At 44.6% G+C, this 12,722-nt stretch overlaps 1 protein-coding gene across 3 annotated transcripts in view; it reads right to left on the bottom strand.

Annotated features, from left to right (window-relative positions):
• Window positions 1-12,722, bottom strand: part of LOC124158432 (putative polypeptide N-acetylgalactosaminyltransferase 9) — a 488,889-nt gene that overhangs the window by 292,385 nt on the left and 183,782 nt on the right. For 2 of the 3 annotated variants that reach the window (XM_046533515.1, XM_046533516.1), the window contains exon 1: window positions 3,439-4,662. The exons of the other annotated variant lie outside the window; for it this stretch is intronic. The gene's annotated coding sequence lies outside the window, so the exon portion shown is untranslated. Of the gene's footprint in view, window positions 1-3,438; window positions 4,663-12,722 lie in introns of those variants that run through there. 3 annotated transcript variants of the gene reach the window in all.

Here is a 12,722-nt window from a genome sequence, read left to right as displayed (position 1 = left end):
AAGTATCGTATACAGATACGTAGGAAACTTGCCCTTCAGGATAGGTGGCGCCCCTACCGGCCTCAACGGGAAACGGCTTCATTAAATGACCATGCTTGGACGGAGAGTGTCCAGACCTTCTCATATTCTAAGACCGTGTGCTGGACGTTGTACGCTATTGCTCAGTTAGTCTTGATAATGACGGTGTAAACTGTGCGAAAAATCCACAGAGAACAAATCATTCGCCTTGACCGGGATTCGAACCCGGATCCCTCGATTTCCGGCCGAGTGCTTTAGCCAGTTAAGCTACCGAGGCGTCATTCTTCCCTGTGGAAATTTGTGGACTATACCGGACATGGTGGTATGGACTGCCGAGACTATTATGCGACGAGCAGTCCAATTCTGTGAAAGACTTAAAAGAAAAGGGGACTCCGCCTTATCAGGGGGCACTGCAAACTCCATTATTTCATCACGGGTGGAGACTGAAAGTAACAAAATAAGTGGCTATGATGAGATGGATGCACAGCATAAGCCAACTTACTTTCTGGAAAAGGAATATCCGAGGCAGGTGGGACCTAAGGTCATTGCAATTGACTGTCAGGACGAGCAGATCCAGATGGCATGTAACGGGTGTTATTTAGGGCGAAGACATAGAAAAAAGAAAAACGGCCAAAGTCGCATATACTAATTTTTTCGCAATGTTCCACCACCTAATTTTTTCTAATTCACAAGCCGAAAGGTATTTAAAAACGCCACCAGAAAACATTTTTTCTTTGTGGCCCTGTAACGGTGCAAATTGCGTTGGCACAAAAACCAAGTCCAGAATCCCAGACCAACTAAGCTATTTTTTTATCAATAGTTGTGGTAAACTGTATTTGTTTAAATTTTGTTCTGTATCTAAAAATTACTGCCTATATTCTATAACTGTACCGTCGGTATTTAAGTATACCTGCCTTTATTCTATTTATGAAAGTATTTTTTTATTGTGACGGAGGAAACTATGATCAATATTTTTTGTGCTGACTTTTCGAGGGTATAATTGGGAGAAATAAGTCACGTGCCTTCCTCCTTTCTCTCTTACCCTTAGAGAGAAAGAGAGACAGATAGGGAGAGAGAGCGAGCTACTACATCTTTTGCGCGGATATGCTGCCTGGCTATGATTAAGACTTGGATCCGGCCAGTTTGAGTCTCCCACTAATTCTCCTGCCGGCCACTACTTCGGCAGGGCCGCCTTTACTTTAAGTGGCGTTGGCAGGGCCCGCCGAGTGAAAGCTGAGGCGCAGTGCATAGGAAACGGGCTATCGTAGTAGAGCAGTAGTAAAGCGCGTGCGCTTTGGTAACCTGCCCAGGACCGCGTTGACGGCAGGACGGGCGGCGTTGTTCGCTCTCTCTCACATTTTGGACTTCCACGGGAACATTAAAACATTTAAGTCATCTCTTTAAAACTCTCTGGCACTGAGGCATTACTCAGATGCTCACCAACATTGTCTCTGGATTTTGTATTCCTGTTTCCCTGTTTCTTTTTAATGTATGTGGCTTGTTGTGTGATGTGCTTACCGGCTCGGGGAGGTTGCTGAGGGTGTTTTCCCCGTATGTAACTAAAGATGTTTCAGTTTATTTAATTAGTTTATTTTTTTCCTTTTTTGGGGTTCAGCTGATTAAAGTTTTTCCGAAATTTGTCAAGGTAGTGTTAAACGGGCAGGAGCGTGTGAGTGAGTCAGGGAGTGCCCAGATTAATCTGTTGAGTCCAACACTTGTAAGGCAGTTCATATTCTCTTATTATTTCGGACGTACCAAAATTTTTCATTTATCGAGAGGGAATGATTACCTATCTATTTTTTGTTTCATTTTTAATAATTTGTTTCAATTGTTAGAGAGGATTTGAATCCTGACTAAATTTTGTAAAGAGTGATATTTTGCTATGCCAAATTTACCTCATTTGTTTTTCTAATAAATAGAGTGAAAACTATTGAATGGACGAAGGGGTTTTGATAATTGTTCCAAATTGCCTTTCACGAAACCTGTCCATCGTCGTGACTGCAATCTATCTGGGTCGATGATGGTCGGAGGCGACCTGTATCTTAAGTTCTGGTGGTCGCGGGGACCTGGCGCCCGAGGGAATAAGGCCGCAATACGCGGCGAATGATTTCATTCACATGATCATTCAGCATGATCATGCGCATGATCATTCACCGTCTATGACGGAACAATTCGCGAATGAACCGTCATGCGCATGATCATTCAGTGAAAATTAGAACATGCTCTATGTTGCTCGCATGATCCTGTGAATGATCGCGTGATCATGCGCATGATCATTCGCCGTGTATAGCGGCCTTAAGGTATTTAACGAAACGACGTCGTAGCCCTTTCCAAAATATTCTGTGAAAACACGCGTTAGAAATTTTCAAATCGGCGCCATTTATCGCTGTCTTGTTCCGCTGAAAATTACTGAAAACAAATGGACATCTGATCTATTAAAAAAGGTTTCAATTTGCCGAAATCTGCATTTAAAAATATGCTTTGTGGTCCGAGATATCTAAAAAACAGATCTAAATATATTTCAGAAAACATATCTAAACAGAAACTAAATCGTGTTTTCGAGCTAGCTGGCCCAGGTGGGCCTCTAGCAGGCTGGGAGTGTGGGAAGGGTAGTCCTAATTGATCCCATGCCTTAAGTACAGAAAAAATCCTGGAGGGGGGCTTTTCACCCTCTTATTCGGCTATGCCCTTTGGTAGAAAAAACGGCAACTCCATTGGTCGGCCACTTCAGTGGGCTGTATGCTCACTAAATTTCATTGAGATACCCTTTCATCTAAACTTTCAGCAATTGGATAGAGAATCAACTAGTCCTAGATCATTCTGCGAACCAATTGGAATGAATCACACTGGCGGTGAGAAATTGCCAGTGATAGACTTTCAACCAACAGAAGGTGCCACTCCATATTACATGCTTGAGCAGTTCGAAGCTACCAGAACGGGAGCTTCGAGTTAAAGAAAAGACCGCAGAAGAATGAAACAGAAAGGTCGACGAATGCAGACAGTCGCCGGATGAGGAGCGAGATGAGGTTCCCAATGTACCTATAAACATTTCCGAAAGCCATATTTTAACGTAACTAGGATTCAAATTAAAATTGAACATTTGCGCAGTTAGCGATTTGGAATTGGCCCAAAAAAATCCATTAAATTTCAATATAATTAGAATATTGGCAACATGAAATATATGAAATAGGTAAGGAATGAATGCATGGCTAATGTTGAAAGCATGACTTGCTTACTTGCACAGAATGTTGAGTAAGGTAACAAGAAACAGGAAGAGATCACAAGGGACATGAAGGCACACCTTAATTTCTAGAAAGCAACATCTTTTGAAAAATATAATGGCATATTGAAATAAGAGGAGGGTATCTGTAAGCATGGAATGCTACAAGGGTCAGGCGACCGCGATTAAGACCTCGTTACCTCTGAAATTGGTGGGCAGGGGAACGCGAATGTGATGGAGAGCGAGCAAGGAGACATCTTCAGAAGAGCACCCGAGATGCAGACACAGCCTCGAGAAGAGTAATCCTCGGTCCTGGAGACATCATCACTTCAATCAGCGAATATCGACGCAGCATAACACTTCTCCCTGATGGTCAAGTCGTAGGACACTTCCCAGCGAAACAAGCGCAAACAAACTCGACTGCTTAGATCCGATATTCCGCACTTAACACACAAGCATGCAATTGCAGACACCATGGTGTAGATCCAAATGATGCCGAACCCATAAACACTTGCCGACCGCAGAAACACATCACATCCACACTCGTCAACAGCACAAACACTCGCCCCACAGCGGTAACCATCCAAAGGTGAGACTCGCGAATCCACGTGAGCACCGTAAACAAAAGTGTCAGATGCGTCTTAAAAGAAGAGTTGCTCAGGCGCCGCCGACAGGCAAGGCGGCGATAAAACGAACTGCGGTTGCTTTGCAACTCTCAGGCATTGCCTAGATCGTGTGCTAGCGCAGTGACGGAGCAACCACACTTTAAGGATGCAACACTGTGAAATAAATAGCAAAGCCGATGAGAAGCGACGGGGTTTGGCACACGCTCATGCGAAGTATTAGGATATATCGTAGTTATAACTTAGGTAGTAAAATGCTTTTAGTATAATACGTTAATGATGGTGAGGGGGGGAGAAGGTCTGAGGGAAGCGATGCCCACTTGAGTGGCCGCCTTCACTTGAGTCGGCAGGCAGTTGACAGGCGAAGGGCGGCCAGACACTGCAGGGAGGGGAGGGCGTTGCGGGGCAACCTGTGGCGATCGAAACACAGTGCGTGCGGGAAGGGGCGGCTTCGGAGAGGGCCACGGAGCGAATACGGCTCACCGTCCACAATTCTCACATCCTCAAAATGCGATCGCAACCATGGATGGCCGCAGCGCGAGTCGATGTGCACTCGAAATTCTACGAAGGCAGTGGAGAGAGGGGGAGGGGGGTCGGCTCGGCCGCGGTGCACCCTGGGACACGGGGGAGGGCGGCGTCGCCTTGGCAACCACGTCAACAAGGCGCCACCCACGCGAATTCTCGCACAAGAAGAAGAAGAAGAGCAAGGAGGGCCACGCCTTAGGAAGCAGCCGCCGCTGCAAGGCGAGATAGAGTGCGCGCAGGCGGAGAGAGAGAGAGACACAGACGTCCGCTCGGAGGCAAGGACGCGAAACGACTGCGCGCAGCGAAGCGAGGGGCCCCGCAGCGAGCGTTGGCGACGACCGGAGGGGGCGGTCTATTTTCCCAGAGGGAGTTGCATCGGATGCGGGCGGTAAACAGACTGCGTGCGGCGGAGGGCGATCGCATTGCTGGGTCCCTCCAGCCTTGGAAGCTTCCTTCATCCATACATACATACATATGCATACGCATGTAGTAAGACGAGCTGATTCATTTGTTGATTCTTCATTCCGCCCATCCGGGCACTTTGAAGATGGTGCAAGTTTACTGTCCTGTCTTCCAGGACTGGGAATATTTAATTCCTGGTTTGGGGTAGGTGTTCAGTGTCTCCTGTAGACGACACTGGTCGACGGTAGCAGTCCCAAGAGTTGAGATTTGCTACCGCCATGGATGCGATGTAATATATTTGTGATGTTCGCGTCTTCTCGAAGAAACGCTTCGCCTCCTCCTGCATGCGTTGATCCACAGTTGTTTCCCCCGTTGCGAGGTAGAGCGCCTCGTTGCCAGTCCATCTCGGCATTCTTGTTATTAGGCGCAGGATGTTCCTGATGGTCTTGTCTAGTGTAGTTTTTGGACCTTTCAATGCCAGTCCAGACCAAATTGGGGAGGCATATGTTACTATGGGCATCAGAATAGCTTTGAAGATTCTCAGTTTTAGGTGCTGAGGAATGGCGTTGGAGTTCAGTAATGGTCTGAGGTTTGCGGCGTTTCTGCTGAGTTTTTGACGAAGTCCCAGGAGGTGTTCCTTGAATTGTAGCTTTTTATCCAGCTTGATACCGAGGTAAGTGGCGGAGGAGCTCCACTCTATTGTTTGGCCTCTTAGGGATGTTGCTGCCGCAGGTTGGTGAGCCTTCCTCTTCCTGCGTTCAAACATGACCGCCGTTGTTTTGGTAGGGTTTAAATCAATTCTCCATTTGGCGTACCAGTTGGAAGTTCGGTTGAGGGCAGATTGTAGGTACATTGCCGCGAATTTAGGCCGCGTTGATCGGCAGAGGAGTGCCGCGTCGTCTGCAAACAGGCTAGCTGTGGTATTCCAGCCGAAATCCTGTGGGAAGTCAGCTGTGTATATGGAGTATAGTTGGGGTCCAAGGACTGATCCTTGTGGGACGCCTGCAAGGATGAGTCGGTCGGTTGAGGATGCGCCATCCCAGGTGACGTTGAAGGATCTTCCTTGTAGGTAATTCGCTATTATGCCGGTGATCCACGTCGGGTAACGGAATGAACGCAGTTTCCAAATTAGGCCTTGATGCCAGACCCGATCAAATGCTTTACTCACGTCTAAGAAGGCGGCGGCACAGCAGCTTTTGTTATTGAAGGATCCGGTAATAAAGTTGGTAACTTTTAAGAGAGCATGAGAAGTTGAGTGGTGGCGGCGGAATCCGAATTGAAAGGATGGTATAATTTTTTCTGTTTCAGTGTGCTGCTGTAAGTGGACTTGAATAATTCTTTCCAACATCTTGCCAAGTCCGTCGAGAAGGGAAATTGGTCTGTAGCTGGATATTTTTGAAGGTGATTTTCCCTGCTTTTGGAGTCCAATAACCTTCGCTTTTTTCCAGGTGGTAGGAAAATACTGCAGTTTAAGGCAGGCCGTGAAGATGAGGGCAATTAAAACTCCAGCAGCTCTCGGCAATTGCCGCAGAATTTCATTCCGGATTCCGTCCGGTCCCGGAGCTTTTCTTATTGGAAGTCGTTTTAATCCCTCAGCGATCATATCTAGAGTGACTTGCGGAGGTTCCATATCAGCGGGAGGTAGAGGTGGCTCTTCCTTTTCTAATTGATCGATGTCAGCTGCTAGTGGGTTTGGCGCGTTTGGTTGAAAGCATTCTTCCAAGTAGTCAGCGAAGCAAGTAGCCTTTTCCTCGTTACTGCATGCTGTCGCCGTTGGCGTGCGAATGGGTGGTATCTTGACGAATGGTGATCGCATAAGTCTTGCCATCCGCCAGATGCTGCCGTCATCCGTATTCAGGGAGGAGAGTTTTTTCTCCCAGGAGCTGCGTCGGAAGTCGACAACCGCCTCGTGTGCCTTTCTTTTTAGAGCCTGGTATTTGCGTTTGTCGCTGGGAGTGACGCATGTAGTATGTAGTATGTATGCTGAATCCGCTTCTTATATCTTCAAATTTGTCCGCAGTGCGACGATCTATTCATTCCGACGCGAGAGTGCTATCGCTCCACAGAAATAGCAGGGCAGAGTTGTGAATGAATAGATCATATCATCTCGAATGTCAATTCGGTCAGCAGTCCAAATCACATTCCCGTGTTGTTGGGATCGTTCGACCGCGCAATGCGCAGAAAACCAAGTCTAGGAGGAAAAAATATGTTTCTTGCACAAGATGCAACATTTATATTTCAAGCCTCATCAAGAAACACCGACTTTAGGAATACATCTCGATAAAGAAAACTCCATTTGTGCACACAGTGGCCGGCCTCGGTGGTGGCGGGGATAAGTCCACGTCTGCCAATTCGAAGGCCGTGGGTTCGAGTCCCGCCTGGGAAGGTTGCCCCAGGGAATGGTTGTGTGTGATAGTCATTGTTACATGTTATTTACCCCGATGTAAAAGGCCTTAAATAAGCTGTTGATGTCGAGGAGATGAAAATAAATTTTCAAAAATAAATAATAAAATACAAATGTTTAGAGGAATTGCTCGGTGATCGAAAATAAGCGGTTAGGTCATTGTAGTCGACTCGAAAATGAATCAAAATTTCATTCGACAGAATCCACGTCTCATAAACTTGTCTCCTTCACGCGTGACGGGGTTCAGTTGACGGCAGGAAGCAGTTCAATTAATTGCAGCCAGTGGCTGAGGCAAACTTTAAAAGGGGCACAAATTTGGGGCGCTTACTTAAGTGTAAGGGTAACGCGTGCTGATGATTTGTTTTATATTCGCATGCAATGGAGAACCAAATAAATAAGCTATGATTTTCGTATTTATAACGGTGAACGTAAAAGTCAACGTCTGCCTTAGCGAAAATAATCGTCGTTATTATTTTTTGGTGCCCGTAGAATTTTGTTTCCCATCTCATTACGTCAAATTCCTCTGGGCGACATCGAAAGAAGAAGTTTCGGAGGCGATGATGAAACAAGCGAGGTTGAGAAAGCGAGAGGGAGGAGCGCGCGTTCCTTTTGCTCTTGCCTTCTGGGAAGAGGCCTTTCGAGTATCATTACACATCCACTGCCTTGGGAAAGAATTCCCCTCTACCGGGAATCGAACTATGCACCTTTGGTTTTCGGAGAAACGCGGTCTGCGCAGTGCGCCGGAATGCCAAAGATGAGTGGTTTGATTCCGGCAGAGGGAATTTTCTGTTATCGTGGAAATGAATGTGGATTTCACAGCTAATTGAAATATCAGACTTCACTCATTAGAAGGGCTGAATTAAACGGTCGTTATTTCGTATTAAACAGCCTTAATTTCATCATAAATGATGCTACGTGAACTTATTAATTCATTATATTGGCATCCTGAGTCAAAGGAAAAATAGGCATTTGAGGCAGTGGCATGTCCTCAGCTCAGCGATGATTCAGCAGCTTCAATGGGATTGGAATTTCAGCAGTGGCTAATCAGCGTGCACACCATTGTTGCAAAAGCTAAAAAAATCAATTTGGTAAATCCAGCTGAAAATGGCCGTTCGAAATTTAAAGCGTGTTACGGAATAAAAAATGATGTAATGAATTGTAGTGCTGATGCGCGTGTGGAATGAACTTAGCATTATGACGATACCTCCATTGCATAAACGCTCAACAATCGAGTCCCACCGAATCAAATCCGCTCATGTGTTGCTGCTAGGGCCACTAGATGAACGGATTTGATTCGGTGGGACTCGATTGTTGAGCGCTTGAGCAGTAATGGAGGTATCGATTATTTTTCCGTGAAAAAAACGCATTGAAGTTGAAATGAAAACGGTAAAAGTTACCTCTTCAGTAACTTTACATAAATTTGAGACACGCTTAATAAGTAACAAATGAAGGTATTTTTTCGAAACTGGGTTAAGATAGGCGAAGATGTCAAGGTGAGTGTAACAAGGAGTTTATGACACAAAAGAATGGCATACCTACTTCCATCGCCTTGGAGTAAAATTCATCTCTGTTGCAAGCGTCGCATCTATGTTGGTTGCATCGAATGAAATTGGAAATTTTATCTCAATCGGTCGTCATTGATCCGTGAATAATCGAACGAAAAATTTAAAATTCGTCGAAAATGTTTGCAAATGTCGACAAACCGAATACAAAGGCGCCTTTTTTCCCATGTATGAGAAAATGCGCTAAATTTGGTGCGAATGGATTTTTTTCCCTTGGGTCAGGATTAGAAAGTCAGAAATTAATAATTGGTAACATAGTTTTAATGAAAACAGGATGAAATGAAGCTTGCATAGCAAAAATAATGTATTCTGGATGGAAGATACTTTTTAATCAATTTTTTCGTGGGATGAAATCATTACTTTGCCATTACTCTCAGGACATCATTCCGAGTAATCTGACATTACACTTCGTTCGTTCAACGACAAAACTAAAAGAGCTTCATATAACTTCCAGAGCCGAGTAATAGGGCAGTTTCCTTCATCAAAGAAAACGAAAGGCATTGATTGCGATTCGTAACCCACCTTTAGTGTATTCATAATATACAAATTTTTTGGTTTTAGAAATACCGGTTTAGACGAATGGCAATGGTCAATTTTTATCCTCATTTGAAAAAGGCCAGATTGGCGCCCATGCGATGCCACTCCACGTGACGTCGCAGGGACCTAGTTTCTATACGAGTAGATAGGAGTTTTACATCGTCTGAGATTACCAATGCTTGCATTGATGTATGTATTTAGAAAATAAAAAATGAAAATATCTATTACAGGATCGCAGAATTTTCAGCCAATATAATTTCATAAGTCGAGGAAATAATAATAACAGTAATAGGAATATCCAATGAAACCCCTTTTCAATATTAGACTTTTTTAAATCCAAATATTTCACAGAAACTATGTGCCTTAGGAAGTTCATGCGTGGTATTTATTAGAAAAGATCTATAAATATTCAACACGTCAATTGAGTGCCTCGCGTACTGCGTCGTAAATTTGATATAGCCCCTGCGACCGTAAAACCCCTACTCCAATGGCTCCCCAAGCGAACGTTTGCAACTGAAATTAGCGGGGAGTATTATACAGTAATTGTGATTCAAATAATATACTTAGGTTTGGGACTTTGCAGAAAATTAAGGAGAATATCCTTTTTAAAATCGTGCTGCCCATTAAATTTGGCGAATCACTGAAGCCTTTTATTCGTTTTCTGCATTTTAATTGTAAACATTGCCAAGTCTCCCATCAATTAGCCGGCCTCGGTGGCGGCGGGCTGATGTCCTCGCCTGCTACCCCAAAGGTCGGGGGTTCGAGTCCCGCCTGGGTAAATTCCTACGTCCCGTTTGTGCAAATATTACGTTATTTGTTGTAGGTCCCCCGTTGTGAAGTCCGTAAATTACTGACAGAAAAATTACTATGAATTACTACAAACTAGAATACTATCGATTTCCTTTTCTTGACCGCAATTATTAAACAATGAATAACGTCTTGGAGTATAGATCTAACCGAGGCGTTATTCATCATTAAAAGTTATTTTATAATGTACTTATTAAAAATCTCGCATCACAGCATAGGTAGTACGTACTGGCCGTAATAGTTTTCTTCCTAGAATTACAGAAATATTCCGTCATTTAAACGCTTTATAGCATTTCGCGCCCTGGCCGTTCATACATTACATATATCTCCACTAAGATTGGGCATTTGAAAGCATCCTCCACAGCCCCCTCCAACCCGAATTTTTTCCTTTGTGGCGACTACCCTCGATACATATCTGATGAGAAGATCTCTAGCATCCATTCTCTAACACACCAGTTTTCGAAATATTGTTACATTTCTCGATATCTGCCAATAACTAGCGATGAATTTAACTGTCAGAGCAACGAATATGAAATGTGTAGCTTATATAATGGAATATATGGCTTTTCGATGCGTTTGATTTGGCAACAAAATGTCGACATAGGAAATCCGTCCAGAGTGTTTTTCCCGAAGCAACCTTTCTGCTTGGGACAGTTCCTAATTAATAAACCGGAGGAGCTGCCCGAGTAAGCGTGAGAAGAGATCATGTGCTTCAAATTGTCCAACCACGTTCATTTCCTGCAATGAAAGGTCCAATCGTGATTCAGCGAGGCAAATGCTTCCCGCGCGGATTCGTGTTCGCTGGAAGAAGTCCTCCCATTTCAATTCAACAATTTGACACGAGTATGCTTTTTAGGTATTGTAACAAAATTTGGGGGTGACAGCCCGAAATATTTTACGTCGAAAAATAAGGCACTACCCAATGCACATCATTTATAACCTACCTTATTTAAGCGACCAACATCCTTTTTGACCTAAAATCTTGATAAACTCACCGTTGTTAACTACCACAAATGAAAACAAAATGCTGCTAAACCCACGTTACAGAACAAAATACACTGATACTCACGAGTGTCCCTCCACTTTCATTGCATATGAATTCGAAGCCATGGATGGATGAAGTAATGGAGCCGATTCGAATGCAAATGAAGGCCTCGAAGCGCAGTCTGCCTCCGAACGCAACGCAATGAAGAGAGACGCAATGAAGGAAATCGCCAAATGAAATGTGCTTGGAGCCACGTGCTTTCGGAGGCGACCCTCGCCCTTGCGGATTGCTCCGGCATGCTTTCAGCACGAGTCAGAAGCGAAGTAGGCTTTTCGTGTTCATCAAAGGCAAAAGGATGAATTGGGAAATAAATAATACATTAAATAGCCTGGACACCAATGATGTACGAGAAGCTTGGTGGAAAAGGCAGGTTGAAGAAAAGGTAAGGTTTGCGAAGGGAGAGTCAGGGCGATCAAGGATTGGTCGAGGAGTGAGGCAGGGCTGTCCACAATTACCTTTGCCGTTTAACGCGTATGAAGTGCGGAAGATGAGGGGGAGTTGGAGGCAGGAGTCTAAGTTTGAGAATTGGTGCTTAATTCGGAGAGGTTTACGAATGATGAGACATTGATAAGCCAGTCGGTTTGCAGTCCCCGATGAATGCGTTATTGAAACGGTACTATTAGAATGGTACGAAGAGTAATCATAAGATGACCAACGTTAAGCATCACGAGCAAGAACTGCAAGTCTCAAGACAAGGTCAGAAACTTGAGAAAGTGTAGCAATTAAACTATTTGGGCAGCACATTAAAGGACAACGGATTCAGCAGTAAAGACATCAAGAAGAGAATTCGATACTTCCGCTGCAGAAAACGCTCAACAATCGCCCACCGAATCAAATCCGCTCATATAGTACTACTAGGCCTGCTAGATGATATTGTGGGAGAATATTGAGCGTTTGTGCAGTGGAGGTATCGAGTTCCGTTAAGAAAGGAGGAGTACATGAACAGGACAGAGCTGATGAGAGGATCGTTATGTAAGAATGTGAAGAAAAAGCTAGCGAAGATTCTGATTCGGAGTGAAGCGCTTAAACATGGACGCTTGGGAAGGAGGACGAGAGAAGACAGGAGGCGTTTGAGAAGTGGGCGTGGAGAAAAATGGAGAATGTGAAGTGGACGGAGAGGAGGAGGAATGACGAAGTGCTGGGGTTGGTGGGCGAAGAGAGGAAGTTGAGAAGATAGATAGGGAGGAGAAGGAATGTTAAGAGAGAAGAGTGGCATTTGGGAGGCAGGGGGAGCAAGAGAGAGGCCGAATGATTGCGTTTTGCTATTTTCAGAGGCAAGTCCAATTTGGGAGTGAGTCTCCAATGCTCCAGGTGACCCTGCCTTAACCAGCAGGATAATTTCATTACAACGTATTTGTGAATCCTCCCGACAACCCACAAGCCTCACTAAGTTTAAAAGAACTGTTAGAATATTATGTAATTATTAGAATCGTAAGAATATAGTTTTTTCGATTCAACTCCCTGCTGCAAGGCGCTGGGTTGGGAAGCGTAGATATTGGGCGGGCGGTTGCTTGAAAGGGGGGGGGGGGAGAGGGAAAGCGTTGAAAAGACGCGTTGAAGTTGAAGAGGGGGGTCCTTG

The sequence above is a fragment of the Ischnura elegans genome, chromosome 5 (assembly GCF_921293095.1).
Source record: "Ischnura elegans chromosome 5, ioIscEleg1.1, whole genome shotgun sequence".
Classification (NCBI taxonomy): Eukaryota; Metazoa; Arthropoda; class Insecta; order Odonata; family Coenagrionidae; genus Ischnura; species Ischnura elegans.
This window is presented reverse-complemented; position numbering and strand designations above follow the sequence as displayed.